The sequence below is a fragment of the Neolamprologus multifasciatus genome, chromosome 12 (genome assembly GCF_963576455.1).
Source record: "Neolamprologus multifasciatus chromosome 12, fNeoMul1.2, whole genome shotgun sequence".
Taxonomy (NCBI): Eukaryota; Metazoa; Chordata; class Actinopteri; order Cichliformes; family Cichlidae; genus Neolamprologus; species Neolamprologus multifasciatus.
In genome coordinates this window covers 25,551,831-25,570,869 of record NC_140450.1, presented here as the reverse complement: position 1 = coordinate 25,570,869, position 19,039 = coordinate 25,551,831, and positions in this window count along the sequence as shown.

The following is a 19,039-nucleotide window of genomic DNA, read 5'->3' as shown; positions in this document are numbered from 1 at the left end:
AATAATTGTGAATGTGTGCTGTTTTGATTGCTTTGAGCTTGGCTAAAAAGCAGTGTGGCCAAGTCTTTTTTTTTTTTTACATCAGTAAAATGTGGCAGTGTGGAGAGATGAGTCATACAAGTACAAATGTCAGAAAATAAAACTGGAGTGATATCATTAACTGCCTGACACCTCTGCAGAGTCCAAGCAGTAGCCCTGCAGGAGGTCACGGGAAGTCACATGTTGGGGGGGAGACTCTGGGGCAAAAAATTAAGCTTTTCTGGACAGCTGCTGCAATAACGTGAATAGATGTCTTCCCCTTTGCAATTAAACCCTCCCTGATTACGTCTCTCTGGCTATCGATTGGAAACTTTCACTTAATAACCACTAACATGGTCTCTTATCTTAACCCCAAGGTCTAGCCGTCAAGGACTGACTCTGCAGAGATTTATGCCCCCTTCCTTAGTGACTCCTCTGGGACATTGTGTCATTTCTGTATTCCAAAGTCTGGAAAAGTGCACCGATTTCTTCTTAAACATATGCTTCCTAAGTTTGTGAGTCAAAATCTTTTTTGTCGAGGTGCAGTCAGAGAGAACAAGGGTGGGAAATTGCTGAATGTACGGCAGCTCTAATTCTCTTTGATTGCCACTGATTATAAGTCTGGTAGAAAAAAAGCAGCAAAAATGACTATTACTGCTAAAAGTATAATACTGGTTATGGAGCCCCAGTTCACTGCTTAGAAAATCAATCCTGCAGCGCTAATGGCAACCTAAAGAGTCCAAATGTACCCAAAAAGCTCTCCATTTTAATACAGTGACACTCACAGTTTAATGGCTCAATACATGAAACCTACATTTGTGTATTTTATGTGCTATTTGAAAGTGTAACACATTTTCAGGTAAGTTACCTTAATTGTAGTTAATGTAATACATTAGACATTTATTTTGGTCAAAACATGGTTTAGCTACAGTATTCCAAAGTCTGGAAAAGTGCACCGATTTCTTCTTAATATTAGTCAATAAATTAAAATTTAAAAAGTAAAAATGAGTAAAAGAAGAGTAATTCTTGACTCTTTTAAACAGATTTTTACATTTCACTGTCATATTATCTTAGTAGGGACTAGACAGAGTTACAGAAATGTGTTTATGTCTTGTGTGACTGAACGAAAAAAATATATATTGACCAATATATTGGATTTTTAATCGCCAAATATTGGTATCAGTATCTGTGTTAAAAATCCATACGTCAGTCTAAGTTGAGTACCCACCCACAGTTTTAGTGTGCAGTGAGGGATTAAATGGTTCTTTTCTTTGGGTTTCACCTACAAATAAACTAGATGTCGCCAAATTCATGGCTTGTAAACTGTGTGTAAGAATCTTTATGTTCTTTCCCAAATAATTGCTGTAATTATATTTACAGTTATCAGCAAGCACTGAGTTATCACAGTCAGTATAACCAACTGCAAAAAGTCTAAAACTAGACTAAAACTAGTGATGTGGAATGGTGTCATTGTCCTTACCTGGGAGTAACCATCACAAGTTTTGTTTTCCAACATATTTTACAAATCAAAAATCAGCTAGCAAAATTGGTAGATAATAAGTTATATTATCTATTCATATTAAATGTAAAATCAATTGTTTGATTGTTTGGGTTTTTTTTGTTTATTTAATTAAAAATAAGAATATTGAATCCTTTAAAATATACACTGATTAGTGTGTAATTCCATGATCTAACCAACTGTTGGGTTTGCAAGAGAAGAAATCAATTAACAATACATAGAAGTGGGAGCCAGTTTGTAGATGCCACCATGTTGTCCTGCCATTTTGAATGCAGTGGCTTACATGGACATCACCAATTCTAGTACTGTGGAACCCCAACTTACGAAATTAATTCGTTCCCGAGGGTCTTTCGTAAGTCGAAGCACCCATCGCTCCTTTTGAGTGAACGATAGGCTATAAGTTAATTGCTAACTGCAACAACAATACGTCGTTCAAGTGGAACAGCAAAACGCAAGTACAAAGCCAAGGGGGTTGTCACATGATTCGGAAGGCATTGTGGGCATTGTAGGCTTTCTGGGCTCAGCCAATCAGAGCCAGCGGATTTCATTACGCGGGCATTTTGCCGCAACACGGGCAGAAATATTGCCATTAAGTGTCTTCGTAACTTGAATTTTTCGTTAAATGGGGTATTCGTAAGTTGGGGTTCCACTGTATATCAAAGAAATTAAAATGTCATCTTCTTCCTCCTCGCCTCAAAACTCATTTCCTAAACTGAAGTCAGGGTTCTAACACACAAAAATGCCCATAAACATGCATATTTATTACCAATATTGTTACAATTACTTAATGTCAGCAGACAGCTGACAGCAACTGGTTATAAACTAAATTAAAGCTAACATTATGCTAGCTAAGGTTAGGCTTGAGGGTCCTTAAAATCACATGCTGAAAAAAAAAGATTGGTTTATTTACTTAGTAGTAGAGTCCCACAATGTTAGATCCACTTCAGCTAAAGTTCCACTGACACAGGCTAACAGTAGCTAACAGAAGCAAAAACACAGACTTACCAAGAGAAAAGCTCAGCTGATCCTCACCTCTCTATCGCTGTCACTCAGCAGATATGAGCACCACTGATTCATTCGACTCCTTTCACAAAGCTTTACAGTCTCCCCCAGAGTAAATACGCATGGATACATATTGACAGCTGAGGTAAACAGTGGATTGACAGCCTACAGTCACTCGAATGAACGGTGGCAAGAGCTGCTTGTCCTACAGGGGCCACTGCAGTAAGGATATTGCACTTGAATTGGGAGGTGTAAGAAAACAGAACTTGGCTCAATGCAATTTGCAATCTACTGACATACAGTAGTGACATTTCACCCACTGCAACTTGTCAAAGTCGTCAACTTGAAATCTCTAACGTCTTACATTGATGTCTTTAAAGAACAGAAACTATGGCAGAGTGTGCGTTTTACATTGTTTCCATATTGTTCTAAATCCAATTAATTTAACAGGGCTCTTTGAAAATTATTGTTGCGTTCTCTTGTGCTGCAGGAAGAATACAGATCACAGTTGTTTGGCACCATTTGACAAAATGGCAAAATCACAGAAAATAATAATTATAAAAATGATGGGATTTATTTGTGGAAGCAATAATCTGTGACATTTTGAAATTAAAACAAGAAAAACTATGGTGTTCTTTATTACCACTGATTATGACACAATATTCATTTAGCATTGTTCCAGTTCATGAAAATTTTTTAACTTGCTCTGTAATTATCCTTTAGTTGTCCACATCTTTTCAAAGGATTCCGCTCACACAAAAATGTGATGATATTCTTTTCCAGCTGGTGAAACAGGGATTTATTTGAAATAAATAAACAGACTGCGAGCGAAAACAGCAGTTTTCTGTGTCTAAACAAAGAACCTTCAGCACATTTACCTTGGCTGACATTCACATCAACTGAATATCATTTTCTTGCTCATATTTTACTGTCATAATAATTGATGTTACTCAAACCAGTACCTTCTAATAATAGTAAGAGCAAAAATGGTAATTTTCTCACAGACTTTGATAAGCTGGCTGTGAAACACGAAGAAGAAAAAAAGCCACAGTGTGTGTAAATGTTTTCTGGGACAGATCCAAGCCGCTGTTTGCTCCAAAAGCAACATTGACTTGTATAAAAAATTCACCCTTCACAGCTCACGCCTCTGAATCATACACCTGTTTGGTTTCAGCGTGCCAGTCTTCCTCACTCGCTCTCTGCTCAGCCATGTGAACACAGCGCAGGTTGTCCACAGTACTGCCCTCAGGCCCCGCAATGTGTTCATAGCCCGGCTGGCTGACTGGCTGGATGGGTAGGTGCATGGAGGGGAAGAGAAAAGAATGCAAGGAGGGGGAATTAAATAAATAATGGCATGGCCCTTCTTCGGGTGAGTAAGCAAAGAGGGGAGCAGAGTTTTCAAGTGGCAGACACAATGCCCTTTTATTTTGAAGAGCTTAGAGCCCATGCTCTTCATTGTAAACGCAAAGCTTAAGATAATCTTGCATGTTTGCTGAGTGCAGAAAAAGCTAAAACATCCACTTGAGCTGTGCACTGCATAGCTGCACACGGCTGCGCGTCAAAAAATTTTAATCAGCAATGGTCATTTGAACATGTTGAACACAGCGGGTGTTATCTTTTGAGCCATATGTATAGATGGTTGGGTTTCTGTTTTCTTTGTCTGGTGTCTGATCTTCGGCTAACTGCTGCATTCATCAAAGGCCCAGTCAGACACAGAGACAATAGCTAATGAGTAGGAGCTCCCAGTTGGGCTGATCGGAGCTTTGGTGCTTCAGACAATGCAACAACATCTGTGCTGCTGAGGGCTGCTGTGTGCTGACAGAAACATCCCCAGAGAGGGAGGGAGAGGGGGCGTAGGTGGTGGGGTAGTGTCTTCACACGTCCTGGACATACAACACTCTCTCCTAAATCCAAACCCTCTCATCACCCATCTGTGCCAGGTCTTGACACATGGAGGGGATGGGTGCAGTGAAACAGTGATCTATTTCTCATCCAGGTACAGCCACTTGCCCCAAACCGAAAAAGCCCGACTAATATAAGGATTTGAAACGTCAAGAGTTTTGAGTTACCACTGGAAGAGGGAGAGAGATGATTTTTCCAGCGTGGAGAGGGAGGGGTGAAGGAAACAGGTGTGGACCTCCCTGTGGATAGAACTCCTCAAGGGGAGGGTTAGCAATGACTGGGGCTGGATGGATGCCTCCCCACAGGGAGAGAGGTGCACATAATTCAGGCAAGATGCCGGCCCTCTCCCATGTACGGAATTAGTTATGCTGAGTGGTGACAGGCCGGGCATGAACAATAAAATTCCTATTCAGTCTACAACATTTAGGGGAGTATCTCATTGTAAACATGCAGGTAGAGATAAAGAAGGTCTGAAAACAGGCATGTCTGCACGCTCACTCCCTCCAAGGCGGTGACCCATCAGGAGGACAAGGTGTGCCTGGTAATTAAAATGCAATCTCTGCTGCTGTGCCCCCTGGAGTGGCAGCAGCGGCGGACTCACCCAGGAGCCTGGGGGCGAGAGGTGCCACCTGCACTGCCACACCACCTGCGCCACCACTGCCTCCCTTCATTAAGCCTGGTATTTATACTAGCGTCTGCCCCCTCCAACAGCCCTGGTCTTCGTGGGCCCTGGTAAGGCAGTGCTTTATTAGAATTAATGTGGCACTTCAGAGGAGAGTGTCAGTGTGGCGAGTACCGGGGTGCCAGGAGAAAGAGTCCCCAGCTCTCCTCTGTCACATTGAATAAAAGCACCACAGCCAGCCTGGAGCTGAGATGAGCGTGGACAGCACATGACAGAACTGTTTTCCAGGGCCAAGGGAAAGTAAAGTATTCTTTATTCAATCTGTTCCCATGTTTACAGGATGAGCTATTATATTGTACATGCAGAAGATCAAAGCCTTGAAGAGAGCATAACCGGGCGAGACAGAGCAGTGTGCCAAACAAAAGCCGGACATCCGACGAAGCTCGCCAGACGCCATGTGACGGGTAAAGAAAATTAATATCAAAAAGTCTCTGCTGTCTAAAGACTTAGATGAGCATCCCGCTTGCTGTGTTTTGGATTAAGTAATTGTCAGCTTGATCGGGTCAGGATTTAGATGTCGCATCGTAAATAAGCAGTTATTAGAAAGCAAAAAGAAATTATCCGAAACAAGCAGGCGTCCTTGAGGGTCACATCTTTGGCAGCATTGTCACAACGCTCCTGCTCTTCCATACGTGCCGGTAGAACGAAACAAAACTGTGGCATTTAGACACATTTAGCTCATAATATCTGCATGTTGTGCCACATTTGCAGGGGAGTTTGCGACACTGTGTTGTAACCGTTGTTAACGGTGCGTTTGGTCATTTCTGCAAGGATAAATGGGGGAAAAAGGAGTGGTGGCAACACTGATGCTACTTGTAGTCAGGCAGCAGGGGAGGGCATTAAAACCTAGTTTGCATCACTCAGCGCCTCCAATTAAACACGAATAACCAGATACAAGTTCCTGTCTTCAGATGTGTTTTATGAGCTCCCGTGCAGCAGGGGAATTCTCCAGAATATACTGTACATCTCCCTGCAGTTTGGCTATCTCTACTGCACGCCTCAGTTCATTAGTGTTAAAAATGGTAAGCATTTTACAGCCAGATGTACTTTTTAAGTCTTATTAGCTTCAGATGATGTTGTTTAAGGGTCATATGAGGCTTCCAATTAAAGCTGTAGGAAACTAAAACAGAAGTTTCTGCAATATATTTTTTTTCCTAGAGTTAGATGCAACTTTTCCTACGCCACGGGCCTCAGCACCCTCCTTATCAAAGGCAGACATCAAAGTGCTCTTGCAGCCTATGCACGCATGGCTATATTAATCCTTGAGACAACATCTTGCAAGCTCGACTTGAAAAGAGAAATGAAGGGTTCAGTCATGATTTGTAGATGCAGTCCATACTATACTCAAAGTAGTAAACAAATCTTGATAACAGCCATGTGCTGTGGTCACTGAGGCATCAGAAATGTTTTCCGAATCAAATATTTAAAAACAAAATACTACTAGATGTCTTAAAATCCCCCGGTTGTTTCTGCTGGCTTAAAGCCACATGACGAATTTTGTTAACCAGCTTTTTAGTAAAAGAATCCAAGAATTTCCTCTCAGTCTACTCGTGACAGGAAACGCAGCACTCTCTCATTCCAATTTCGCATTTCTGTTTCATCCTGAGCCGAGGCAGAGGCAAGAAAACACTTTAGCATCTCCGTGCACAGGGAGGTGCACCGAAACCAGGCCGCTGCTGCACTCGCAGTCCCCTTACAGTGCTGTCACTATTCATTCATAGCCTGCCCTTCCTCCTCGCGCCACAACCTCAACAGGGGCATCGCTCATGATAGAAAACAATGAGCATGATTTGTGAACCCTCACCGTCTTTGTAATTTCATCAGTGTAATGGGATTATATTTCAAATCACCACTCCTTTGTTCATTACACATTTAAACTCCTCTGACAGACAAAAACTTAAATAAAATGTGCATGTCAACCCTGGTTGACTTTGCCTGCTCCCGCAACTGATTAGACAAACAGTGCACCGGGCCGGTGGAACGGGCGGGAAATAATGTGCTCATTTATTCATTTTTCAGACAAGTCACAATAGATTTTTAACGACCAGCGTCTGACCTCCCTTAGGTACTTCTTGCTTAGGGGGTTAATAAAGCCTAACGCCGAGGTGCTCGAGCACCGAGAACGAGGGCTGTGCTGAGAAGATGCCTGTGATGAAATAAAGACAGGGGCCAAATCAAGAGTCTCCGAGGGCCCCGCTCCAACTCTGGAGAGAGGAAGAGAAAGAGGGTGTGGGGGTGGTGGTGGGGTGAGGCTTGGAGAAAGAGACTGGTATTCCACTTAGATTCCAATTCCACAGGTCTCTGAGGGACAATTAAACCAAGTGAGGAAGAAGTACTCTCTTTTCTCAATGCACTGGGGCGTGCATATTAGACGCCGCAACCATGGTGATACACACACACACACACACACACACACAGAAGGGTCTGCCAAGATTTAAACCGGAATGCTTGCACAAAGTTGCTCGGAAAACTTCCCGTTGACAATTTAGAACACAGCTCTCCAAACAGTCCTGAACCCGAGTGTCAAGTTGGCGTGCAGTTAAAGGATCTTCCCGGAGCCATGGCGAAGAAATGTGTTTGCAAATTGAGAAAATGACAAATTTCTTAGTTTTAAATTGCATGTACGCAAGCGCGTTAAGTGCTCATCCACGCCGCCTCAGACGTGGCGAAAATGTCAAAAGTTTGGGCTCAGCAACGCAGCGAGAGCGAGAGAGGGAGCCCGTGCAGATGTGCTGCCACTAGACATCCATCTTGTTTCCCCGCGTAGCTCAGTGCTCTATTTGTCTGAATCTATGTCATTTTAGCTCACTCAGGTCAACGGCAATTCAACCTCCTCTTTCGTCTGAGGCACTTCAGAATCATAATGTGATGCATGTGGGATAGGAACCTGCTAAACACAGTCCCTGTCAGTGCTCCGACATTGCTGGATATAAATGATATACGCCACGCGCTCGCTTCGCTCCCCCCCACATTCTGAGCCACACTACATCCTGTTTCCACCTGTCCGTGATCACTATTCTGTGCAAACGTTTTCTCCCAAACCCTCTCAGGTAAGTGTCCGCGATGTGTCACCGCATCAGGCTATAATCACACGTCCAGAAGTGGCAGGGGAAGAAGTTAAGAAAAAAAAATCCTAGTGAACTGGAAAAAGAAATAGAAACAAAAGGATTAGTTGAGAACAGTCAATATTTCATACTTTTCCCAGGTTTAGCCTTGTTTCTCTCCATTTTAGTTGGCGCAGCTCTCTGCTGGGCGCCTCTTGGGAATGAAGAAAATTACATCCTACCTGATAATTAGCAAAGTTCAGAGCAAACTAAAAAATCTGCCCCACTCTCTTAGCTCCCCACCACTGGCAGCTTTCTCTTAGCAACTAATTAAGTCCGCCTCTGAGGTTTTCAGACAGCAATGGTGTGCTGGATGCTGCAACAGCAGAATTAAAAACAAAAGAAAGAAGGATGGAAATGAAGAGCGAGCGTTCATTTTTTATTATGTTTTTCTGCTCCGTCTTTTTTTCTTCTTCTTTTTCTTTTTTTTTTTATATTGACGAATAAAATATGACAAAAGTATTCCTGGAGGGAGTATTATTATTTCACACATGGATGCACTCTTCAAATAGAAATAACAGCCTTGGCCGCCATTACGCATGGTAGCAAATAGCGAAGCACCCTCTGTCCATAATGTTCTTTAATTATTATAATGTCATCATCCATATCCGGCAATGTTGCACAGAAAAGGAACAGCAGAGCGCACCGGGTATTAAATGCAAATCATTAATGGGCCCCACAGTTGAATGAAATCACACTACACAGACAGCATTATTAGTGATGTTATCATCACTGATGTAAATCATATTTGGCACTTTTCATAAGAGACACATATGGTCACAGAATGGGTTGTGCTTTTTTTCGTATTATTAGCCTCATATTAGATTATTTTTCCTCCCCCGGCCATGTCGAGTGGTAAGAGAAGTTTCAGTGAAGCCAGCACAGAAAACAAATAAGAAACGAGAAATCCTGTGATTTGAGTCTAGAAGCTAATTGTAGACTGTCATAAACCTTCAGTTAAACACAGTACAAGTTGCTCATTAGAGACGCTCGAGACGCTGGGCCGCTGATGACTAGCAGTGTAAATGGAGTCGGCTTTTAAAAGGCAACCCAACGGTCTCCTTGATAAGGTTCTTGGTAGCACTGAGGATTTTTTTGTGATGTGCAATCCATGAGAGACAGAGGAAGCAGGCAGGCAGGCAGTCATTATTTTCTCCACAATTACCTGAAGTCCTTGATAACAAGCAAAAAAAAAAAAAAAAGCCATATAATTAGAAAAACACCAGCAACACCATTATTGTCAGGAGAGCACAGCAGTATAATGAAGCAATTATAAATGAGCAGCTTTGTGCTTGTCATTAATTTCTGCTTTTAAGGATGTGGAGATGAAGCACAGCTGAACGTCATAGGAGGAACGAGCAGACAGGATGTTTAGGTGGGTTATGCTATGTGGGAAACACTCCGGGGGGTGTTGCCTGTGTGCGTAAAGGGGCGCAGGCCCAAAGAACTGCTGCTGATGAGTCCTCCAAGTCTCTGCATGGATAAAATGTCCACTGGGGGACACTTTAAGCATGTTATAATAACCTTCTATCATGCAAGCATGCAACTAAAGCTTACAGTGTGAAATGCGGGCTTGCAAATATGCACAGACAAGGACACACGGGTTCCAAAGCGGCCGCAGAAAACTAACACCAGACTCTGTTTGAGTTGCTTATTTAGCATCAAGATGCTCTCTTGCTAAATGAAAGGTAATGAGGAAAAGTACATGCTGGGCGAAGAGCTTGCCCTTTTCACACATCATCACAAAGATTGATCTCTCCTTCCCCTTCTCTCAATCATACCCAGTCTCAGTCGAGAGATTCTACTTTTGAAATTTGTGCATATTTTTTCCCCTTTGAAATGTATACTGTGCACATGGTTCAGCCGTGCAATTAGGTAACATGTTGCATTTCATTAAAAGAAATTTCCTTCCAACCACCGAGTGGATTAGAGACGTGTCTTTTTATTAATGAGGCTTTTCCCCGCTTTGATTTCTGCAGATATAGAGATGAGTGGAGACAGGCCGAAATCCCCACTTTCCTCCTGACATGTCAGGACGGGCTCAGCCGTTTGCCTCCTTTGACTCATCAGAAAGTCAAAAGACAAAACAAACGCGAAGGTGAGTGAGCGAGCGAAGTCGTTCCACTCAATACGCGGCGAGTCAACTGCAAAAGTATTGTCCTGCTCAGTTTAGAAATGCCATCTTATTAACACATCCCACAGCACACTTCATCATATTGTCTTGAAGAGGCAACTGTATGGAAGGGGGCAATTAGGACAGAGAAGCTGTGAGGTTGCCATTATTTTAGAATTTAATGACCACGCAATACGGAGCTAGATGTAGAAATAAGGGCTACAATACCACAATTATGCATAATCTAGCAGATCTTAGCGCACCCCCCACACTCCTCTTCCTTGCGCCTTGAATAAATTTACATGGAAATGCAACACTGCCTAATTTATTCGGAAAAATTAGAATATACATTACAAATATTTCCATAGACGACATCAGCAACATGCAGTTAGGAATTTAATGACTTATTTCTTTGTATTCACGCTCATGGATTAGGTCAGGAGGAGGGAGGAGGTGCATCTCCCCGGGCTTGGTTGTTGAGGAAACAGATAAATAATTTAACACAGACATATACATTGATATTTAAATTCACCTTTCTTTTTTTTCCCCTACTGCTGTGCCATTCATTTAGGAAAAGAAAGCTTTCTGGTCACAGACGCCGAGGCCACGTGTGCTTTGTATGTGTCTGTGTGTGTTAGTATGTGTGTTTATATGCCTTAAAAACTAACCGCACGTGCCACTTGTAGGGGCAAGATGCATGACTCTGGACACAACCCAAAAGCAGGGATTATTGACATGGATGCTCCACCATTAATAAGCCGCTGTATCCTTTGTGTTCGGGGTCGCCATTGCTGCAGTTAACTATAACTTGTCAAGGCTGCTCCAGCCGCACAATGCGTACCTCATGCATCTCCTGTCAGCAGGCATAATTCCTGGATGCTGGCACGCCGCTGATTTCTGCATAAGTGATGCGAGCCTTCTAGTAGAGTTAGGAGCACGAGTCTTTTGCCATTGAGAGATGTTCATCATTCTTGATCTAGCTCTGTCAAGACCTGGTGTTTTAGTGCCTCTCACGATTAGGCAGAATTGACAGGCCAAGAAGGCAGTGAATAGCAAAAATGTGAGGAACTAAGGGGGTGTGGTGCGGGCTGCAGGGTGAAGTGGAGTGTGGCCGCCATTTAATCTGCAATTTATCAGTTTAGGCTGCACCATGTAACATCGGGGAGATTACATTCGGAGAGAAGGGGGCTCTATCGCGCCATCCCCTCCTCCTCCCCTAGCTCCTCTCACATGCCTCCTAATGTCGTCTGACGGCAGAATACGGAGGACAAAGAGGGAGGACTGTCTTTATTGTCACCATTATTGTTTCTGAAATCCTTAATTAATATATAGCTTTGTGGACTCCTCTGCGAGTAAGCAATGAAGTGCCGGTGACAGAGAAACGGCACGTAAGCGCTTTGCTGCAGTGAGACAGGCTGCATCCTTTATGGAGGCTGTTTGTCATAGGGGGGAAAAGTTGGGCATTATTTAACGCGCGCCAGCACACAAACTTGTGCGTCCACACACACACACAGTGCCAGCGATGGCTGCACATGACCTCTGACAACACAGATCACGTTGGGCCAATAAAGGCTTAATTGCCATTTTTCCATTGGACTGCTTTATTGATGTCATTTCAAAAGTGATTAATATGAACTGTTAACTAGCTATTGCATTAAGCCCTAAACAAAACTGAACCGGCATGCTGAGTTATATTGATCTCTTTGATTTTTGCCAACACTGTACTTTAAAAAAATATGTTTTATTATTTATTTATTTATTTATTTGGCAGTTTGCAAAAAAAAAAAAAAAACCCTCTTTATCCTAAGACCCCACATGTGCAGAGGTGTTGCTTGATATTTACACAAATATCGTAGTCAACATTTGTGTTCCTCCTGCGCACTCTCATCCCTGTTTTTTAAAAGGGCCGTTAACAGGGTCACTGCCGCTTTTAATACACACTAGGAGAGTATACCAGCGAGGTTTTTATCTCTCAGTCTGGTAGGGCAGAAACAGAAATATGAAGACACTGGCTTACAGGAAGGAAACCCATGGCAGCCTGATATTAAAATGGTTCAGGAGTCAAGTAGAACAAGTCAAGCAGCTTGAGGGCAAACAAAAGAGATAGAAGGAGAAGGGAATGAACAGGTTGTTCTCAACAGCTAATGGACTGTCAGTGGTCATTGTAATATATTGAATGCAGTGAAACATGTTTGCTTCACGTGAGGGGTGTGCTATTACTATGTCACCCTTCATTATTCAAATGCTACCATTGGGCCAAATTATTCTTTGTTGTTGTTGTTTTTTGTTAAAGTGTTCTTTCCAAAATATGGTTTTATAATGCTGATTCATCTTTACGTGTTCCTTTTTTTTTTTTTCTTCCTACATCATATTAAGCTTTGCACAATCTGAGCTGGAGTCTCTCCACCAGCTGCTGATATCAGAGCTGGGCACTGCTACAGCTTACAGTGATATCTACCAGGTGGACATTAGCCTGAATATCAAGTCATGCGGGGCTCATACAACATGCATTTTTTTCTGTCGATATTCGTAAATGATATAAATGTGTTTTTTGAGTTTTCTGATTCTAGTGTCACCTCCTAGGACGCAAGCAAGTTGGGGAAATGTATTGCTTCATGATCACCAATAAAGCAGCCTTTATTAAGCATGCCTGCACCCCACGGGTATTTCCTAGACATTCCCAGGAGGAAGTATGACTACACTTATCTGCACAGCCCTCTCTCCAGCGACAGAGAGCTTGATCCATCCTGAAAGGGGGATTGAACTCTCACAAGATGAAGACATGACATCTTCGGCTTACTTGATGTCAGTGATAGGACAGCTCACTTGTAGATCGGGCATGTTGCCAGCCAGCTCTCCCTGGGTCCTGAATGCTGTCTCTGAACAGAGGCCAACGACACAGATGACATCCGGGGAAGCCCATCACCTGTTGCTTAAGGACAGAATAATCAAAGTAGGTCATGCCGGGACGCTGGCCTCACAGTGTGTGCAGAGCTGATGCATGTGTGTGTGCGCGTGTGTCTTCCGAGGCTTGTCAGGGCAGCAGCCATAGCTGAGCCCTGAAATCCACCCCAATGACAGAGATGATCAGCATCAGCAGCAGATCTTCAGCCTAGATCATGTTCAGTTTGAGGGCCATGCCAGGCAGTGACACCACTGCACTGTCCAGTTGTACAAATGCTGCCTGCCAACACATTTCTGAACACTGATTCAGAAAGTGTTCAAATCAGCAGGAGCAGCCTAACCATCCCTCAAAGCAACAAGGACACTTTTAATACAAACAAATACCAGCTTTATGGATTTACATGCATCCAGATCTAATGCACGTTAGGCTATTATTGCCCTTGAGGTATTTTTTTCCTCATGATCCACACTTGACACTTCCCTAACAATGTCGCTTAATTGCAACCTCAGTGAAACATGCGAGCTCAATCAGAGAGGGAGTTTACTGTCGATTTTATGGAAATGCGCGAAAGAGACCTGTGTTAGTTGTAGGGTACACCTGCACTTGTCAACGTACTCAAGTACGCCGGGTAATTGGCTGTTGATTGCTGCCATTAACATGTGATGGCTAAGTGCATCTAATTCCTGTTCCATTTCCACGGTTCAGTTTGATGTCAACGCCCACTCTTTCTCTCAGAGGTGATTAGCCCAGCCTGTGAAAATTGTTCTTTTTTTTGTTCCAATCATATAAGGAAAATATAAGGAAGCCTAAGAGGTGCTGTTGTAAACTGACACTTTAGCTAATTTGATTGCCTTTATGGTGAGTAGAAAAAGAAAACATGGAGAATGTAAGTTATCCCTGTTATAAGACAGATTGGGAAAACAATGGTACAATAAGTGCAAAATACAACAGCCCACAAATCTCTTGAAATGATGCTAAATCTAACATTATTGCCGGTCTTTGCATTTTGGTGTATACGCACAGTTTAATACTGACTACAGCAACCTCATAATGGACCAGAGCTATTAGACACAAATCTCCTTTTCAGCGCCTTTGTCTCTGTAGTTGAGGCTGAAATTATTAAAGAGAATGGTGTTCACTTTTGCTATTTGTATCTCCTTCAGTTTCACCACCTCAGGGCGCTGGAGACTTGGTATCCCTTTGAGTTTTAATCTTCTCTTCTGCCCGCATCCTTGCGGCTATTTCATTTAAGTTTTGATATGTGTATTTGACATTTTGTTCATTTAGGCACCCCCCACCCCCACCACACACACACACACACAAGCGTAATTTAATTGACGTGTTTCTGCCTTGTTCTGTTTGTTTAGTCATTAGCGAAGATTTCCCGCCACTACCAGCAGGTAAGCTCAAGCAGATATGTATGTACGCGCTTGTATGCACGTGAGGGGTGAAAAGAGGGCGCGCGTGTCTTTAAAGGTACTTTCCAAATCTGGAAAATGCCACGAGGAACCACGCGTAACCTTTTCCGTGAGCTAAGTAATGAAGAAAATTGGCTTTTTTTGTTTTGTTTTTTTCTTTTTTGCGTTATATTTAGTGTGTACCTTGTAATTCGACAACAGCAACAGTAGTATTTATAAAAGGAATACTACTACTAATATTAATAATATAGGTTGAGCCATCCGTCAATTATTAGAAAATAATAATAATAATTTTAAATATGGAAAGGATACATAATAAACAAAACAGATCCAGTTCCAGACAGCAGTTCCCACTGGTTTTAAATGTCAGGCCGTCGTGCCCCGTGGTGTTCTTTGTCTGAGCCGCTCTCAGATCAGATCTGCAGACCGTCGTCGTGAATGGTGCGCCTGCCATCTGCAGGACACTTTGGGTAAAACGTGGATTTGCACTGTCAGTATCATGTAACCAGCCAAGATAACAGTGCTGCTGTTTACTGGTCCTCGTGCACTTTGACGCCAACGGTCTTGGGAGTTGATGTAAATAAACACAGCCGGGATCCGTGCTTTAAGCAATGCTTTACTGGAATAAAAGTCAAATCAGCAAAGTTCCAGGTACTGTGTTTTTGTAAAGGTACAGCTTCATTCTTCTTGTTGTAAGCTACTTTATTTTATTGTCACCACCCCCTTTAGGCATCTGTACGTTGCAAATTGAGCAGCTGATTTCGCTCTTCAGCCAACACTGTGCCGTTCCCTGTAAAACACACATTTGTGTTTAGACCTTATGTTCTCACGCTTTTCATCAACATCTTTTATCATGCTTCATCTTGGTTTTCAACTTTTCATACACGTGTGCTTGTTTAACCTGCACTGGAATTTGTACGATTTCCTGAGACCACTATCTGATGGTGGAAGGCCCTTCATCACTGTCCCCCTACATCAGGGAAGTATCAGTGAGTGAAAGCATTCTCCCCCACCCCATCCCCCTGCATGGAATTTCAACCCAATCTTCAAGAAACAAAATAATATCAGTCTAAACGTAAAAAATAAAGAAAACCCTCTTATTCAACATATATCTGCAATCACCTGTAGAAATGATCTCCACTGATCTGATACTGTGCTTAAACTGCAAGGGATATCACACCTCATGTTTGTTGGACCCGCATATCTTGGTGTCGTTAACCCCCAGAAGCATGAGCCAATAAAAACACAGAATTTTAATACAAAACAAAGCCTCCTTGTATCTCAAATCAGCCAAGTGCCACATAGTCGTAAGATCCCATCGCTAAATCTGGCCTATCTAGCCACTGGCTTATGCAACTAATTAACTTCACACACTAAAATTTGAATTTAAATTAACATTTGCAAGATATCATCAGGGGACACAAAGCACCCCACGAAGAAGTTTATGATGGGAAAGAGGGAGAAAAAAAAAAGTGTACTAGAGGAGGCAATCGGTGAAGTAAGGAGGGCTTTTAGATGAGGGGATATCTCCAATTACAATCCACCGAAACACTTGTCAGCAGTAATGAAATGTTTGCTGAGAGGTTGCTATTTGTGGCTGTTAGATTGGATGATGCTGCTCCACTGCCCCCACTAACAATTATATTCCATGCATAAATTTACTTACCTTCATTTCTATTGTGTGAACCGTCAGCCAGATATACCTACAACTGTCCAAGGGAACCAGAGAATAACGATACACTATTGTGCATGTACAGCGTGTGTGTGTGACACTCCCGTTCTCATGGAGCCAGAGAAGAACAGGGAAGCAAAAAATTTTAAATTTTAAAATGTTAAAAACAAGGGGGGGAGGGGGAAGAAAGAAAACTTCCGCTTCTTTTATTGGTTTTAAAGAATTACATAATGCATTAATCACAGTAAAGACAAACCGGCTTTCTCCGCATGTCATAATTGTGCAAGCTTACAATAAAATTTAAAATTAGATGCAAGATGTAAAACCTTTCTTATTTTTTTCTCTCCTCTGCTCAGCCTTTCAGCTCAATCGTACAGGGAACAGAACAGTAAAGCTTTGAAGAATGGATGAACTCCTTTAGCCTTCTCACTTCACACCACTGCCCAGAGTGGCTTGCATACAATCAAGGCTAAAATTACAAATTTGTCCAACACAATCATACGCGTTTTTTGTGTTTAGATCAGCACTTCAGTTGGGAGTGAGTGGTGGGGGAATTCGTAGCTGCTACGATTGGCTATCTGAAACATTAGCCAGGTCCAAATAATTTCATCAGCTGTGCGCAGTATGTATTTCCAATTACAGTGACATCACATAAACCTCATTAGTATAGATGCAACCTGCAACTTGATTTTCCAGTGCATGGTTTTCTCATCAAATTGATTACACAGACTCTGCAAGGAAGTGTACATACACATACAAATCCTTTGCATGTGCTACTGTAGACGAATATATATATACACACACACAGGGATATATGTATATATACACATATGTTTTTTTTAAGCATTTGTGATGTTACCCATAAACTGTTAACCAGTGTGAAAGTAACAGCATGGTGCTCATCTTTGCTACTCATTTTTTTAAAATCTAAATATGGTTACTTTAGATGACTACAAGCCCCCCCCCCCAAAAAAAAAAAAAATGCACCGTTCCCTCTCAAATTTTCCAGGAAAATACATCCGTTTTGTGCAAAATAAACCACTGAGTTCAGATATGCAAGTATCACGGGCACAGAAGCTTTGCATCCTCTTGCAGGTTCAATTACTGGCCTGTGGCAAATACTGATCCTATTCTAACAGTTTACAATGATTGACAGTGTACAGACCATTCAATGACTTCATGCAAGAGGAGGCAGAGGGTCAACCAATCGCACAGGCGTCTCACACGCTCACTAGACAAATAAAGAAAAGAGAGGAAAAGAAAAGGAAACACTCACGTACTACACCAACCACTTCAGTATAAACTGCAAGTCAGTAACAATAGTGTTGATTATTTACTCTTCTATACTACTGTGTATTGTGCTGTCAGGTCAATTCCCGTGAAAACTAACAGGTTATTTAAAACTATAATACATGTAGCACGCCCGTATACAAAAATGAAGCAGAGGATTTCAAGAGAAAAGGAGTTTTAGTCATTTCTTGAGAATTAAAGACATGCTTGTTCTATAATTGGAAAGATACAATGACACTGGGATATCACAGCACACCAAATTGGGAAAAGAAAAAAAAGAGGGGGGGGGGATAAGTGCACATAAACAGGAGTCCCTTTGTTGAACTAATGAGGAGGTAGAGAGCCAATATCCAATTGTTCACTAGTCTGCCCATGTGGACACATGTGGCATCTCAGGTATAAGATTAGAAACTAAAATGTCTTTGTTCACTAACAAAGGCTTGTCTTAATTAAGGGTGACGCGACCACAACAAGCATCACAGCAGGTCAATATCCAACTTTTCCTTCATTCCTTTCCCTGTTTGCAACCATTTCCAACTACTGCACAAAAAAAAAAAAAAAAAAAAAAAAGATCCGGTACTCTGGTGTCAACCAATGCAGGACAGTTACTGTGTACAGACAGATATCAGGCTCATTGGTTTCAACTTTGAGGTAGGATCTAGAATTCCGAAATGGGGATATCGTTAAAGGGACCGAGCTGCAACAGTCGGTAATGTTATGATGCCAGCAGCGAGGGCTGGACAAAAATGTCTCAATGAGACATGGTTGGCCCATTGGAGTAGTGTGTGTGTCTTGGTTTTTGTGTGCACGTGTGCACTTAAGGGTGGGGATTATTCTTATGTTGGGTTATATATTAGAGAGAAAAAAAAGTAACTACCTGTACAGCGTGCCCCACCAAAGGCACTATTTTCCATTTTTTTTTAAAAAATGCCACCAAAGCTCTGTGCATGAGCTCACCCTGTCTTTGTTAATCACCCAGCATCCTCACCTAAGGGCTACTCACTGCTAAGGTGCCTTTCCTAACTCAAGCATTATTTTTTAGCAAGTCTACAGTAACATCGCTTGCCTCTGACATCTTGAATTGGCATGATATGCATTTTCATTGTTAAAAACTAGATTAACAAAGCATTAAACAGAATGACAGAAATAAATACATTTTATCTCATATAAATATGTGGGCCCTTACGTCCAAATCGATGCACATTAGGGTAAACAGTTCATGATATAAGCTGCCCTATTAGTTTTTTTGATACTGTAACCTTGGGAGTAGTACGGTTAATTGTGAACTGATCTCAGTGTTTATGAGTCACTAAATCCCACCGGTAACTATCATTCACTGTAAATTCCTGTGTCACAATGGGTTTAGTGAACATTATACTGTAATTTAATTGGAAGCCTTTCCCTTTCACCCCGG